The 17,988-nt window shown below is 37.6% G+C and overlaps 1 protein-coding gene across 3 annotated transcripts in view; it reads left to right on the top strand.

Annotated features, from left to right (window-relative positions):
• The window catches only part of Dpyd (dihydropyrimidine dehydrogenase), a 978,758-nt gene that overhangs the window by 424,040 nt on the left and 536,730 nt on the right, over window positions 1–17,988 (top strand). The gene's annotated exons all lie outside the window — the stretch shown is intronic.

The following is a 17,988-nucleotide window of genomic DNA, read 5'->3' as shown; positions in this document are numbered from 1 at the left end:
GATTTTACAAAAGTCCACCTAGCAAGTTTTGGATCCCACTATACACACAGGCACACCCTCATCCCATTTAGAGATAGCTAAATTGGCTATGAGTGATAGCTAAATCTGCAAATTGAATGAGATTGTAGCATTTTTTTTTAACTTTTAAAAAAATGAGTAATTCATACATGAGTATTTTAACTTTAAAAAAAAACTTGAGTATTTCATACATAAGGTGTTTTGATCAAATCCAAGTGCACTCTTTCCCCTCCAACACCTCCCATATCTCCCTGTGGCATGTTTTTTTTTAAAGAACTCTTTTGTGAAGACTGTTCAGATTCAATATTTAGTTAGTTAACTTACTGCAGATAACAGATTTAAAGTCATTTCATTCTGACATAGGACTTCTGGTCTTCTACAAGGCACCAGCTGATTGTATGAGCCACGGACCTTTCAACTTTCGATGTTGTTAGAGAAAGATAATGCCTGATAAAGGATATTATTTATGAGGACATGAGCAGAGTATATTTATAGAAAGATAAAATACTCATTTTATTCAAATCGGTATTTTGAATTTGATTTACTTGAGAATGTCTGAACATGTTTGGAGTCTCTGTACTGGGCAAGATTATAACTGCAGTCAACGGGTAATTTCTCACATGTAGATGAACCACAGTACAAATTAACCTCACTAAATTATCAGAGTCACCACTGGTCCATGGCTGAGTTTTAAATAACACTTTTATTTTCTATTTTTACATCTAACAATTTTACCTTTGTTTGTTTTTGTTTGTTTGTTTGCTTGCTTGCTTTTTCAAAAAGCCCAAGATAATCTTAAAATCATAAGCCTTTCCTGGCATTCACTTTCAGGCATTAATTAGTATAATTATATCATTTTGCAAATTCAAACAGCCATAGTGAAATCAAGTTACTTGCAGAAGTTAAAGGAGAAAAGCGAGCTAATTTTACTCATTTCTATATCACTGTGCATAGTATAAGACTTGTAAAGCAAGAAGAACTTGTGAAATATACTTTGAACTAAGTATTTTAAATCTTGTTTGTCAAATTCCTATATTTGAAAAGTTTTCTTGGCAAAAGGCTGATCCTGGAGGTTGGAAGTAGAAGACAGCCTGCGTGGTTGGCATCCCATTTGTGACAAAAATATGAGAAACAACTGAAAAAAAAAAAACAACAAAGATTTATTGTAGCTCAACATTTCAGAGGTTTCAACAACAGCTCAACTTGGCCTCACCACTTTGTCCTGCCCTGCCACAATATATTTTAGGAAAAGTGTGTGGCAAGGGAAGCTGCTCACCTTTAATGGGAGGAAGCAGAATGAGAAGGAGGATGAGGTGAGGAACAAATTAGATCCACCAAAGGCACCCATGCCAGTGACCTACTTCCTTCAACACTGCCCACCTCCTTGAGAGTCTACTACCTCTTAGTATGGCCATCAACTGGGTAAGAAGTTTTACCACATGAGCTTTGGGCAGACATTCCACATCCAAACCCTAACACCCCAAATGGCAATATTAATTACTTCACACCTTGTAGTATGGTCACCTTCCATTAGGAAAAGTAATTAGAAATGATTGGTGACTACTTCTGCCTTATAAAACCCAACAGAAACTCAGACTGGATAATTACTTAAGAAAGTAAATGTATTTATTTATTCATGCACCCAACATTGATTGACTGGCTATTGTGTACTAGGCATTATTTAAAATAGCTTGAATATATCAGCAACCAAATCAGAGGGAATTTCATGCCCTCATAGAGTTTGTAGTTAGGAAATAAATAAGAAGTAAACAAATACTTAGTATATATGTTTATTTGAGAAATAAATGTATTGTCACATCAATGATTTATTGGAAAGTAATTCATTCTATGGAAAAACTGTGTTGATACAGTTTTGTATTGATTGTATTGTATTGATACAAGAATATAAGGAGTGTGTGTGTGTGTGTGTGTGTGTGTGTGTGTGTGTGTGTCCTAGGGTTGGGAGTGTGGTAGGAGAAAAGGCAGGATCTTCCATCCTATGCAGGATAGTCTAGATAGAAGGTCTCTCTGATGAGTTTTGAGTACAGAGAAGAAAACATTGAGGAATAATTGACATCCAGGAGTAAGCAAGCCAGGCTTAGTTAAATGTTCTCATTCTTAATTGAGGATGTTTCTTGAGCTTTTGCAAATAGGAAAATGAACTAGTGTGACTAGAACAGGGTAAAAGAGCATATGAGAATTGCCCAAGGACCTGTCCACATTCATAAGCTTTTACTTGTTAGAAGCAGAAACCGTGGTGTTTTCTGTGCAGAGGGCCCTGAATTTCCAGCTAAATGTGGGATTAACTACTCTGTAGAGTTTTTATCTTGGGTTTTTTTAAGTCAGCAGCAAGGATAGTTGGTGACTAATTAAAAATAAATTATTGGCCAGTGTGACAGAATAGAGAATAGAAAAAACTAGAATCTAGGCACAGCTCAGTAGAGAGCCAGATATGAGTAAAATAGACAGGGTTGCAGGGTGCTGAGAACTATTGCACCCTCTGGAACAAAGTTGTATGCCTGTAGTAGAGCTTCTATAGAACTCACACTGATCTGGGACTTACAACTAGAAGGGCAAATGCTTCTTTGTTATTACCTTACAAAGAACTAAAACTTGTGTACGTTTATAAAACTACTTGACCTTGATCTTCATGAGAGCAAGCAAGGACTGTAGTCACCCTCCTCGCTCATGCCATCATTCCTCTTACCTAGAACACGAACACCACATACAAAGTGTTCAAGAAACGATTGTAGGATGAATGCTTTCTGGAGGGAATCAGCATCAGGGCTTCTAGTATTGACCTTCAAGGTGAACTGGATGCTATAGGCCTGAGGGCTCATCTGGTAACTTTAGACAAAACCTGAATATGAGAGAATAAGGAATGCATTATCAACATGTACAAAGACTTCAAACTTGGGTAACTTGCCAGTGCCTATAGTATTTAGATTGGATGATTCCAGAATGTATGGAAATTTCCATGTTCATCCATCTTAGTCATGACTTGGTTTTGCATACCTCTAGAGTGTCCAGGATTCTAACTGAGATAGCAGGGTGATCAATTATCATGCACCTACGTGAATACCTGAAGTTTGAGAGACTGAGATCAGGGATGTATTTTTCAACTAACATAAAGTATCCCAGTTCTTCTATATTTCTCACATTTTTCCTATGCTTTCTGCCTTCAACACACAAGCTTCAACCATACTTTATTTCTTTAAGCCCAATGGCGAGTGAAAAGCAAAGTCTTACAGTTTTTTTTTTTTCAAATAAATATAATTTTTAATCATTTGGACCTGGGTGAACTTTGGAAATATATGATTTGTCCATTAGTTAATTGACTTGTCATTAAGCACACCAGCATGAGTGTACCTAAAACTTCAGGCTACTTCTAATTTTTTCAGAAAGGAACTCAGTCTAATTCTCATTCTTTCAGAGAGGAAAAAGAAGAATAATACAAAGTTTTCTTAACCTTTAGTAACAGATGTGAATTACTATAGAGGTCAATGACTTTGGCCATCGAATTGATTGACTCTTCATGTCTTGAATGGTTAGCAATCAAGACTGATATGACTAAATCCAGAAATATTTTAATCAATAAACCTAGGAGGCAACTCCAAAAGATTTTTCAGTAGCAGAAACATTCCACTTCACTAATACAGAGATCTTCAAATTTTGAAATAAAATCACCAAATGCTTGTTAAGCACAGACTACTGGGCTTGGTCCCAGGAGTTTCTCAAAGAGTAGGTTCCAGGGTGGGCCTGAGAATTTGCATTTAACAAGTTCCCTGGTGATACTGAGGCTGCTGGTCCACTGCTCTTATGTATCATCAGTGAGTTTCCAGCTGTCTAATTAGAGCCATAAGCGGTGTGCTGTTTGAAGCAGCATTCCATCTTAGTTAAGAAAGCATTAATGCTAAAGGATATAAGTTTGATGAAATGACGATAGGGAAGCATCTTCAGCATATTGGTGTAATTCTGATTCCAAATGCCTCTCAGGCTCCCCAGTGGCCTCACACACATGCTAAATAGGATGCTACTGACAAACTAGTGCTTCTCAGTCACCGGTCCTTCGGGAAACCAGCCAATCACGGAGCGCTACCCTCTAAAGAAGATGAGGGAAAATCTGTTAATAATTCCCTCTAGTACTTTCTGCAAGCTTAAATAGGTGAGATTAAATTTCACAGGATAACAGAATCCCCCAAAATGATGGTATTAAGAGCTGTTGACAGATCAGAAAGAACTGCAGAATGCTTCAGGCTGTTGGGAATCCCTAAAAGGAAGCATAAAGGTCAGGGCTCAACAGACTTGCTTGACTTGATAAATTTAAAAGATAAGGTTGAAGAAGGACTTTGTCATTATTATTGATTATGAATAAAAATAGTATAGCTCAAAATGATTTTTTAATGTGTTTTGTTGTTGTTGCTGTTGTTTTGGTCTTTTTCAAACAGAGTCTTCCTGGAATCCCAGCTGGCCTCAAACTTGCTATGTAGACCAGGCTGGTCTGGATCTCGTACAATTCTGCCTGCCTCTGTCTCCTGAGTGCTGGGATTAAAGGCATGCACCACCATGCCCCATCTAAAAATGAGTTTTAATAACAAATCTCACATACAAATTATATTTCAGGAATCTATTTATACATATATTCAGTTTCCAAATAGCAGCAAATCACAGTAGATCTTTTCTTCTGCTCCTTTAGATGGGTCTCTATGATATTCCTGCCATTTTTTTTATTGAGATAGTAATGAGTTTAGCTTTGATTTACCTGTTGCTACATACTTTAGTTAAAGTATCAGCTGTCTTGATAATTAAGACTACTTATGTTTTAATATAAATAGCATACTAGATCATTTAGTACATTAGTCAATTTTTTTTTATTCTGTAATTCTCAAATGGTAAATCTCAATATGAAGTAGGAATGTACCTTTTCATTGAATCCTTTTGGGACCGTACAACTCCACAATGGATCATTCATATGGGATGACTTATAAACATCAAATGACCATGATAATACTGCATCCATAGATAGTTTAATCCTCTGATTCTCACTGAGTAAACTTGCAAATTTTTTGTATGAGTAACAGATGCTTCCTAGTTTTTATTTAATCATAAGAATTATGAACATGGGACTATTTTTAGAAAATAACCCATATAAACTCGCATTTCATTTTTCTCAGCCAGGGTGATGCTTACAGCGGCTCTTCAGGTTTTGTCACCTGCACATCATTTGAGTGTCATCCTTCATGGAAAGTGATCAGAGGTGTGTTAGCATGATTGGCCAAGGGGAACAGAAAACAAACAAATGAAGAAGTGCGCAAACTGCCCCCAGGCAAACAAAGTTAATTAGTAGCAGTTAGGGATTCCCCTGGTACCAACAGAGTTAAGTACACCTTTATATTTTATGATTACAGAGGCATATAATTCAAAGAATCTGGATATGTTTACGTTTTGGAAGTTGTAGTAATTCAGTGTAATATGAGCAATAGCTCATAAAGGAAAAAGTCAAAAGAATTGACCTGAAATTTAGAGCAATTTGGTTCGAGGTTATATAGTCTCATCTGAGTTTCCCACCTGTGAAATAAGTGGTGTACTGACCTGCTTCTTAAGTATTCTTCCATTCCTCAAGTTTTATCACTAGAATCAGAGAAAACTATGTGAGGGATGTAGAATTTGGGTAGGGGGATTCTATCTCCTCATAACATGACAACTCCACACTGAAAAAAATAACAGTGTCTTTAAATATTACACTTGAAACAAGTTACAGTTAAGGCATTCATAGTGAACTGGTGAATTAAAATTTACTGAAAGCAAGCATGGATAGCAAACATCCTTGACAAGCAAGGTTTCTAGAATTCTATACCAAGGTGATAATTCAAATGGATGGTAGGCAGGACAGCAAATAGTCCAAGAGCCAATGAAAGTTCATGTTCACTCAATATTAGGTTTTTAAAGGCACTTGTCAAAGTTCCGTGGAAGTTGTTGTATATATTTGCTCAAGGTACCTGGAAACATAAAAATTACTTACCTTTAAATAGCTTTACCTGTCTTGTTTCACATCTATTATATATGAGTAAATCTATGCATATGCATATATATAGACAGGCAGAGAGGGAGGGGAGATAGAACTATTAAATAATGGTTATTGCTATAACAACTTGTTTGTGCAAGTTAGACGTCCCTCTGACTTAAGTAATATTCAGTTTAGCTCTCTAATATCTTTAACGTGTTTTCTAAGATAGAAATATTAAAAAGTAATTTGAATTATTTGTTTTGAGAAATAGTCTTATGCTGTAGTCCAGGCTGGCTTTAAATTTACTGTGTAGCCCAGGCTAAACTTGACCTTGAGCAGATCCTCCTGCTTCAACCTGATAAGGACTGGGATTATAGGTGTGAGGCAGCTCCTTTCCTGACTTAATGCAATTTATTAACTAGATATGCTAGTCACTATATACTATTCAAGTATTGTTTATTGTTTTTCTTTTAAAAAGTGGGCATAAGCATCATTCAAGATCTACCTCTGATGACATTTTTTCCTTTCAGACTTCCACAGTTCCCTCCTGAATTCTCTTTTCTCTAGGACCATATATTGACTCTCTGTGCTTCCTGTTATTCTAATATTCACCACGTAGGTCAACTTACTTTGCATTAATCAACACACATTAAAGTGCAGACTCCTTTGGCTGGTTGCTCATTCAGTTCATATCTGACTCAAATTATAGAGCCGTATTTGCTGCAACATAGCAGATCAGTGAAGTGATCCATGCAACATAAATATATTAAGGACTTTTTGTCCTTATAAGAATACTTTAAATAGATATAAAATATTTAAAATATATATGCTATTGATATACATATCTCAAATTTATTTCAGATATCTTTTAAGTAATTATTTATTTTAACTTTAAATTTTTATGTTCTCACATTATCCTATGTGACAATTACTTTTAAATTTCATCTTACCACAACTTAGAATCCCTTGGGAAAACAGTCTCTGCTGAGTTATTATCTAGATCTAGCTGACCTATGGGCAGAACTGTAGGGATTGTCTGGTTTATTAATTAATCTAGACCACTGTAGACAACAACATTCCCAAAGTTAGGCCCTGAAATTTACATGAGTGAAAAAGTCAGCTGTGAGCATGGAAACAAACACTGCCTGAGTGCGTTCCTTTCCCAGTGCCCTTGGCTGTGGGTGTGGTGTGACCAGCAGTCTCCAACTCCTTCATCTCTCTTGTCTCTGCAACGATAGACTGGAATCTGGAGTTGGAAGCCAAGTAAACATTTCCCTCCTCCGTGCTGCTTTTTGTCTGGTTCTTGTCACAGCAGCAGAACTTAAACTAGCATACCTTATCAAACTAGCATTAAAACTAGGTTGAAAGAAAATGATTACCCATGGTCTCTTGTTTGCTAAGAGTTAACTGAGAACTTTAAAAAAGTAACAAAAAATAGAAACTAGGACATTCGATTTTTTAATTTAATAAAAAGATATTAGAATCAGTGAAGACTGACAGGTTATAGAAGAGGATAGGATCTTAATTTGTATAGAATTTGAATATTTAGTCATTTCAAGATTGAAGAAGATACTTCCAAGACACCAAGTTATGCAGAATATCATTTTGTGAAATATTATAACACTAGTCAGAAATGCTTTACTCTAGCAAAGTCTAAGGTAAGGAACAATAAGAGCTATTCAGGTTTAGAAAAATGTCATCAATCATAAGTGAATGGTGTTAAAACAATATGCTTTGCTTCCTAGATGGATATATTTTATGAGAGCTGTGTATTTGCACTTTGCAGCCTCTAAATTATTCCTTATATTGCATTTCTGCACTTTGAAGCTCAAGAGTGATACAGTATAGTTAGTGCAGACTCAATTAAGGGACTGCTACATTTATCTAGTTTGTAACACAGCTCTTATTTGTAGAAATACTTCCTTGTGTTCCTCCATTTGGAGTTTGGAGTGAGAAGAGATCATGACTGGCAACCCTTGTAGATCCAGCAGAAGTCAGACTTCAAAAAGTATTTGTCATTCTATTACTCACTCTTAATTTGTGTCCCAAAAATTATAAAGTAGCTAGTCGACATTCAAGTGTGGGTTGAGGGAAGGACTCACATGGTTCCACCCCTAACTGAGGAGCTTTGACAGTTGATGGCTACCTGGGCATGGAAAGTCAGTTTCCTTTAAGGGTAAAGCCTCTGGTAGGTTGACGAAGTTCCAGTGTATGGTCTTACAGGCCCTACACCCATGCACATATAAGCAACACTAAGTCTGGACTCAGAGCATTATTTAAAATAAAATTGTGTCCCCAGTATCTTCTGTTTGGATATATCCACTGGAGCCTGGTTAACCTACCAAGAGTCACATTCTTTGAGATTGACTCTCCCTTGACCAGTAACCATTGGTTGCCAAGAGTTCCTCAGGTAGGGTTGGAGTTTCTTACCCACTTCCCCATGTCTATGCTGGGATTTTGTCTGGTTTGAGCTAACATGACGCTTGTGCATGGTATCACCACTGTTGTGAATTCATATGAGTAACTGACAAGTTTTCTAACAAGTTGTCTGTTTCTTAATGGTCATCTACTAGCTCTAGCTCTTATAACCTTTCCCCTCCCTTTTCCACAATAACTGCTGAGCCTTTGGAGGCAGAAGTTTATTAAAGGATAATCACTCTGAAGCCTCTTATTCTCTGAACATTGGCCAGTTTGTAGCCTCTTATTCTCTTCACATTGGTCAGTTGTGGGTTTCTATATTAATCACTATCTGCTGCATAAGGAAGCATCTCTGGTGAGAGTTGAGAGATGCCTTAATCTATAGGTATAACATTAAGTCCTTAGGCATTGCTTTAATACTATATTTATTTAGCAGAATAATAATATTAGGTTGTCCCCTGTGGCCTGTGTCCTATCTCACCACATGTTCCCAGGCCTTATGTTGATGTCAGGTATGGGCTCTGTCTTATGAAGTGGACCTAAAATCCACTTAGAAAGTGATTGGTTACTCCCATATCTGTGCCACTATTGCACCAGAGGCCATATGTTGTGTGGCCAGTTGTTGTTGAAACATACAGGATTCACAGCTGAGTATGGTTAATGATTTTTTGTTCTTCCAGCACCTACCAGCACTATGAAAGCTAGCCAGTAGGTATGAAGCTTTGACATCAGTACCAAGTTGATTTCTCCTTGTTTGTTCTGCATTCATGTATATAGTATATTCAGCAATATGGCCTTATAGTCAAGTTCCGGTGGTTAACTAGGACCTGGAGCAATGGCCAGTATTGTATGAGGGTAAATGGGATGCTTGGTCAATAGCTTCAAAAGAGGGAGTCCATCCCTGGCATTGAGCTTTTCCTTTGCTTGTCTATGGTACCTAGTAGGGGCAATGTCCCCCTGTTACAAGGTAAAGCCTTTTAATCTCCTTACATAATGTATGTGCATATACTTTAAGAAGCTTCTATAGTGGTAGGTTTCAATGTGACTTTTTCTAAAGGTGTTTAGTATTAGTTGGGTAGAGGCAGTAAATGGTAGTAAATGTAATTGGATTTTAGGTCCATTTCATAAGACAGAGCCCATACCTGACATTAATATAAGGCCTAGGAAATGTGGTTAGATTGGACACAGGGCACAGGGGAAAACCTACTATTATTACTCTGCTAAATAAACATAGTATTAAAGAACAATGGTGGGGGGATATCTAAAGATGGTCAGTATATATTGTATGAAATTTGTAAAAAAGAAAATCAATAAAATGTTCTTCATTTAAAAAAAAAAAAGAAGATTTGGGGCTGAAGAGATGACTCAGCAGTTAAGACTATTTGTTATTCTTTCAGAGGATCAGGGTTCCGTTCCCAGCACCACACAGTAGCTAACAACCCTCTGTAACTCGAGTATCAGGGGTTCTGACACCCTCTTCTGACCTCCATGGGCATTAACGACATGGGTACACTTACACACATACAGGCAATACACTCATACACATAAAGTAAAAATAATAATTTTTTTTTAAAAGAAAGAGGATTTGAAGTTGGGGTGGGGAAACCATGGGGGAAGGCCTTGGGGCCCAGAAGTTGGAGGGGGGATTGAGGAATATATATAATCAAAATAAAATGTATATGTGTTTGAAGTTCTCCAAGAATTAATACAATATATTTTTTAAGTGTATACAGTAGAATTGGGTAGGGTGGCACATGCTTTTAATCCCAGCACTCTGGAGGCAGAGGCAGGTGGATCTCTTTGAGTTTGAGGCTAGCCTGGCCTACATAGTGGGTTCAAGGTCATCTGTGGCTACTGGGAGATCTTATCTCAAAAAGACCAAAAAATGTATACAATAAATAAAAATTATTTTAAAAAAATTAAGGAATATGGAGGATAGGTATGGTTAAACACATCTGTAGTCCCAGCACTCAGGAGGCAGAGGCAGGCAGATCTCTTGAGTTCAAGGCCAGCCTGGTCTACATAGTGAGTTCCAGGCCAGCTGGGGCTATAAGGAGACACTACTCCAACCCCCCCCCCTGCAAATTTAAGGAATATGGGATTGTTTGTAGGTGGATAGAGTCTGTTATCTCCTCCACTGCCTTCCGCATTGCTTTGGGACCCACAATAACTAGAAGACTGGACTGTGAAACCAAAGTTTCCTGAAAAATAGCACTTTGCTTCCAGGTTTCTTACTAATTTCATGGATACAAATAAACACAAGCTAACCAAGGAAAGTGCAAGATACCAATAGGTCTCATTTACCGTATCATAATTTGTTCTACCACAGATTAAGTTGACTCCAAGAAGTGTGAATAGTTCCATTCCTTACAAGACAGCTGCTTCTGTTGGAGACATCTCCAGTTATACTTAGTTACATAGCCTGCATGACTTTGCCAAGCTCCTTGGTTTTCAATTTTCTAGGAGGTATATCTTACCCAAAATATTTAATAAAAAAGAGCTTTGTTGTTTGCAAATACCAAAATTGTTTCCCAGTAGCACGTTTAAAAGATTTATACAAGTCACTTTCATTGTTCAGATAGTCTCCCTTTCCTTTCTGAAGCTTTTCAGAAGGGAGAGATTAGATTCCATATCAGAATTTACTAGCAATTATTTCCTTCCCAGAGAACAGTTTTTATTATTCAAGGTTAACCTCAAATTTGACTTGAATAGCACCTTTTCTTCACTGTCTTTGCTATTGGAAATCATTGTGTGTGTGTGTGTGTGTGTGTGTGTGTGTGTGATGTGTGATGTGTGATGTGTGATATGTGTGGGTGTACAAGCCACTGCACACAAATGGAGCTTAGAGGATGAATTTCAGGGGTCGGATCTCTCCTTTCATGGGTTCTGGAGATGGAACTCTGGTCATTAAGCTTGGGTAGCACATGCTCTACCACTGAGCTATACCCCTAGCCCTACATTGTCCTTTCTTGATCTTCTTTAGTAATTTGAAAAATTCTCCTCCTATGTGCTGTATTTATATATTATCCAACTACATTATATTTCTTGATTTTTGCAAGTCAGCAGCCTACAAAGCAAGAGAGCAACACATACATCCAACCAGTAACACAACTCTCTTTTGGAGAGCATGCTGTTTCCACATGGCAGAGATTCTTGCTTGACTAAATGTTAAATTATTGAAACTCCTAGGCCCATCTGTGCACTTTCTTATTAAATTCAGGTTTAGCAAAGAACATGGTCAGGTCAGTTTATCAAGAGCACCTCACTGATGATAACTAATCTCCTTTGTTATCCCTTGTTGAGCCTTAAACTACAAATACAGCATAGATAGACAAATAGGTATCAATAGCTAAGGTGTAGTGTGGGGGTAGGTGGAGTAAATATCCATAACACACTCATTTGGAGTAAGGTTTGATGGTATTGGCTGTATATACCTAATGGTATTCTTTCTAAAGACAGGTCAGAGTGATTAGCTGCCACCTGGGGTACAGCAAAGTGTGAAGAAAACTATCAAATTCTGATGGTGGCCTTACATTGAGGACAAGGGGTTTAAAAAAAAAAGCTAACAGCTAAATCTATATTTTATGACAATATGCACATATGGGCCTAGGAGAAGGTTCAAGAATTCACATAAAGTTTTACCAATAAGGGATTATTTGTCATTTAATATCATAATGAACACTTTGATGATCAGAAAATTGTTGAGTATCTGCCTCTCTGGGATTTTTTTTTAGGATAAGGATTATCTTGTTACTGTGGAATTAATACACAGTACATAGTAGCACCTTAATATCTAGTTAAATTTACACATGAATGGTGCTGTGTAGCTAGAAATATCTGTAGTATATCCAGAATTTTAATAGTGGTGAAGTAATTCTTTCCCAAGATTATCACTGGGCAAAGAAGACTAAGACAGTTTGGATTATAAATAACAGTTTTATGTTTGTGTTCATAGTTAAATGAAAAATAAATATACAGACCTTAGAGGCTGATAGTCATTTTTCCTTCTTCCTTTTTATTTTATGTATGTTAGCATTTTGCCTTCATGTATGTAAGTGTGCCATGTGCATGCAATGCCCATGGAGACCAGAAGAAAGTACCAGATACCCTGGATGTGTAGTTATGGAAGGTTGCTAGCCCCTGTGAGGGTGCTGGGAACCGACCTAGTTCCTCTTCAAGAGTGGCCAGTGCCCTTAATCACTGAACTGTCTCTCCCTGAGGAGCCCTGAGGTTTTTCTTTTTAACGAATATTGTTTCTTCACAATGCTTGTTAAACTTTGGAGTATTAGAAGGTATTCTGGAATTTAATGTATGCTGTTTTTGAATTCTGTTCATTATAGTTTATAAGCTATGCTTAGTCTGCCTATGTGCAATCTAAAAATGAGTTGACATCATGCTTTTAATTATGGTAAATTAAGTTGTTTCATAATTTCTGCCGTATGATGCCTGTAATATTAATCAGACCAAATCATCACATTACATAAAGTTAATCATTAAAATGATTATCATTATTGCATGCTGTAGTGAACTATTTTTACTTCACTTAGATTCAACCACATGTCTTTCCTAAATATGGAGGTGAAAATCAAAGCTAAGAAAAAAAAATTTTCCCCCACTTTTCTAATAAGTGTGTGAATAGAAAGTAACAAATTGATTTATTTTACCTAATTCCTAAACACTGGAAAATTGTTGCTGCTTATTCTCATATTCTCTTGAGTGATTATTGGTGAGGATATTGTCCCTCATAAGAACAGTGTATTGGCCTGAATATGGGTGTCCCCCAAAGGTTCATGTGTTAAGCCCTTGGTCCTCAGCAGGAAGTGCTCTTTGGGGATGTTTGTGGACATTTAAAGGTGAGCCTAGCAGAATGGAGTAGGTCAGTGGGGTCAAGTCTTAGGGCATATTTTTTGCTCCTGACCCTGCTCTCTGTGGTTGACAGTCTCCCTCTCTCCTTTGTTCCTTCCTTCCCTCCTTTTCTTCTTCCTCCTCCTCTTCCTCGTCCTCCTCCTCCTCCCCCTCCTCATCCTCCTCCTCCTCTTCTTCCTCCTCCTCCTCTTCCTCCTCCTCTTCTTCCTCCTCCTCTTCCTCGTCCTCCTCCTCCTCCTCCTCTTCTTCCTCCTCCTCCTCTTCCTCCTCTTCTTCTTCTCCTCCTCCTCTTCCTCCTCCTCTTCTTCTCCTCCTCCTCTTCCTCCTCCTCGTCCTCGTCCTCCTCATCCTCATCCTCCTCCTCCTCTTCTTCCGCCTCCTCCTCCTCCTCTTCCTCCTCCACTTCCTCCTCCTCCTGCTCCTCCTCCTCTTCCTCCTCCACTTCCTCTTCCTCCTCCACTTCCTCCTCCTCCTCCTCCTCCTCCTCTTCTTCCGCCTCCTCCTCCTCCTCCTCCTCCTCTTCTTCCGCCTCCTCCTCCTCCTCTTCCTCCTCCTCCTGCTCCTCCTCCTCCTCCTCCTTCTTCCTGTCCACAGTGAGTTGTAAAAGCTCTTCTACCACATGTTCCTTCTGTCAGAAGAGTTTATGTAAGCACATGGAGTCAAGCCACATGTACTGGACCCTCAGAAACCATGAGTTAAAATAAACCCTCCATTAAATTGTTTTCTTTAGTGTTTTGACCACTGTGATGAGAAAGATAACCAATACAAACCAGTCATATTGAAGCAGTCAATGGGTGATATTCCACAAATAGGGGCATTTGCATGCCAGATTCTCAGGCTTGCTAATTATTATCATCGATAAACTTCAAGTATGAAGAGGCTTACTAATACTTACATTTCTGAATTACTTTACCAGAGAAATTGTGTTAATTTGAATAGCAAAATATTGAGTCTGCAGGTAACTAGACAACTGGTTATTTCTTGACAGTAACCATTATTTCTTGATGGTAACTAACAATGGAAGAAAATCACCATTTACTTTTTGATTTCCCAATTTCTATATAAGACGATAGGCAGTTAGTGAATCGTCTGCATGCCCATGCTACCTGTATTGGGAGGGCATTTAGCAGCCTTTCACCCAGTGTAGTAGTAGCAGTTATTTTTCCTTTTATTAATTTGAATATCCTGCAGGCCTACATAATCATCCATTCTAGTGAACAAGGCTTTATTTGAGGTCATCTATCATGTGTCAATCCTTCGGATAGACTCAGATAAGTAGAGTGGTGCCCCTCTGTTGGTATTCCTAGATGTAAGCTTTTGAGTGGCATGTATTATGATTGGCCTGGCATACCTCTGGACGTGCAAATGTTTGTATTTATCAGTTGCTGATATGCAAGAATGATTTGCATATCATTCTTGGATATCAGAGATAAAAATTCTAGTAATATATTCTTTCTATAGTTAAGGGGTTTTGTGAAGGAGTTTGCTATTTGTTATGCCAATTTAAATACCACTTAGCTTCCTACTTTTGTACTTTGAGGTAATGTGTTCTTTGGCTCCCTTACCCCCTTTGTGAAATATTACTACCTTATATTTAATGTAGCCTTTCTTGAGGTTCAAGGGGTCTCTATTAACTCAGTTCTGCAATTGGCTTCCTAAGTCCATTCCCTTGGTTCCTTTTTTTCATGAGTTTAGAGGACACCTTCATTTACTTGGATTAGGAAGCTTGAATCTGAGGATGATATCTATCCCACCAGCCTCCTGACTTTGGCTCCGTCATATCCTGTTACACTTTGCTTCAGGGTTCAGCAACTACAATCACAGTCTTACTGTTTCACACTCTGTTAGCACATTGGCCAACCTTATACAAAATGAAGACCATATGGAATTGGGTTTCATCAAAATGAGGGTATTACCTAAGTAAGCTTTGCCATGCTTTAATGTATTTTTCTTTCCTTTTTCCTTTTCTTTTCTTGTTGAGTATCCTTTTAATGCAGAATGTGCAGAGCTTGAAGTGTTTCAGACTGGGATTGTTTAGTATGTTTAGAATATTTGTATATACAAAGTTCATATCCTGGAAATGCAACCTAAATCTAAACATAAAATTTATCTGAGTCTAATACTCACCTGAATTTGACCCCCAGGACCTACATGGTGGAAGGAGAGAGCCAGCCCTCCTGAGTTGTTCTCTGCATTCCGCACTCATGTCATGGCACATATCTTCCCAGACATACGTATACACTCACACAAAGTAAGATGGATAAAAATATTATGGTGTTCTAAAGTGAAACTATTGTAGCTGTGTATTGTTCACAAATCCTTCAAAGTATGTATTATTTAAGTTCATTTGTTCTTTTCTCAGGCTCCTAACATTTCCTTATTTCCCAAAATAAATCCTACCATGATTTCAATGTCCTTTTGCATAATATAATTAATACTGTCCAAAAGTACATATGTTCAGGCAGTGTTTCCTCAGCCTGTCTTAGAATTTTCCCTTTTTGTATATAAAATAATTGATATTAGTTATTTATATTTAATACCAAATAATTGCCTCAAGTAGTGTGATTTATGAGTACTGCCCAGTGGTCTAATTCTGCATCTCTACAGTTTCAATAGCAGGAATTCAGAATGATCTTTGGGAGGAACAGAGTTCACACTGTTCAGCTTTTGTACACAGTCTGATAGTGGTCAGGAAAGCTAAATATCTATATGCATTTTATCAACCTGCTGTGTTAGAAAATTATGATGTAGAAGACTGTGTTTACAGGAGAAAGATCATGAGAGAACACATCAAGAAGATAGTCATATGTCAGACCATCTGACATGCCAGAGCATGTCACAGAACTAAAGTTGATCTGCTGACATCTTCATCATAGACTTTAAGCTTCTAGAATGTGTTTTATTTCATATGATCTCACTGCTGTACAATGAAATTACTTTGTCCTACCTTGTCTCACTAAAAAGAAATATCATAACTATAACTTTGCCCATCCACTGGTAGTTGAGCTACAGTATGACAGAGATTGGGGACAATGCCTGACTTGGGAGACTGAGGACAGCAACTATGAATTAGTCAAACTAAGGCACACACGAGAGTAGTTCTGGCATAAAGCTTATAAGAACCTGGTTGGGCATTTCCAAATCCCTTTTTCTTTCCTCTGTTGACAAAGAACACAGTCTGAGATGTCAGAATCTCTGTTGCCTTGGATTGCTGGAGCAGAGACCATAGCTGAACCAACTGATGGGAGAGACTAGTATGAGCCACAATAAATGTTTTAGTGTACATCAATCATTAAGAAAAAGACTGAATAGAAACTATGATCTAAGTTGAACATTAATTAGTATCCAGTTTTTTAAAATATTTAATTATTTTAAATGCATATTATTTATTATTTTTATTATATTATGCATACTATATATTTATTTTTATTATAATTTATTATTTTTATTATTTTTTATGTGTATGAGTGTATTGCCTGCATGTATGTAAGTATGCCTATGTCATGCAAGCCCATGGAGGTCAGAAGAGGGCATCAGATTCCCTGGGGACTGGAGTTATGAACACTTTGTAGCTGCTATGTGGGTGCTGGGAATCGAACCCAGGTCCTCTGCAAAAGAAACCAGTTGTCCTAACTGATGAACCAACTCTCCAGCTCGAGAATCCAGATTTTTAATGATCTTAACATGGCATTTAGGGTCTCAAAACTCAGAATGGATTATAGAAAGAAATTGTTATTTGCTGACAGTATCTAATTTTCTTTCCAAATTTACTAGCTAGTATAACAGATCATGTTTAAGAACAGGTACTAAATATTAATAGACCATAAATGTAGACTGGGACAAAATGAGTTCTGAATCAACCCATGAGGCACACGCTCCAACACCTGCAGTACAGTTTTGTATTTTACTAATTCCCTCCATAGAAAATAGTGCTGTTATAAATATACATGTCAGATTGACTTATCCAACCCATAAACATTGGCAGGGTTATTCACTCAAGTGTGGTAGTATCATTAAAATTTAGCATCACTTGACATTTTTGAAACACAATAAACTTGTTTCTACTGATGAGGTATAGGGTACCACATTATGCAAATGTTACAAAAGGAATGCAGGAAACACATTTTACATACCAATGTTATGCTTAGTTTGCACATTAGATTATTCAAGGAATGATTTGCCTCCCAGAATTCATACAATCTTATTTACAGGAAATTAAAGTTTGATATTGTACTTTTTTTTTTTTTGTCTTTTTAAAGACAGAGTCTTCCTGTAGCCCTAGTTAGCCTGGAACTCACTATGTAGACCAGGCTGGCCCTGATCTCACAGAGATACACTTGCCTCTGACTCCTGAATGCTGGGATTAAAGGCATGAGACACCAGGCCCAGCTTCTTCTTCATTTTTGTTTTAAGCTTTGTAATTACATCTCTTTGGAAATCATAATTCCTTATTACAAAGCACTATTGAAGACTGGAAGATATTGAGAGGAGAAATACATTTCAGGAATGCCAACTAGCCAAGTGTGGTAGCTCACACATTCAATACCAGAACTCAGAAACCAGAGGCAAGCAGATCCCTGTGTTATCCAGTCCAGCCTCGTCTACATCAGGAGTTCCAGGCCAATTGGCCTTACAGGGAAAAAGTATCTCAAACTCCCTCCCCTGCTCAAAAGAAGAAA

Source organism: Nannospalax galili, unplaced genomic scaffold, assembly GCF_000622305.1.
Source record: "Nannospalax galili isolate Female #2095 unplaced genomic scaffold, S.galili_v1.0 scaffold255, whole genome shotgun sequence".
NCBI classification, from domain to species: Eukaryota; Metazoa; Chordata; class Mammalia; order Rodentia; family Spalacidae; genus Nannospalax; species Nannospalax galili.
Note: the sequence above shows the minus strand (reverse complement) of the source record. Positions and strands in the feature narration are given on the sequence as shown.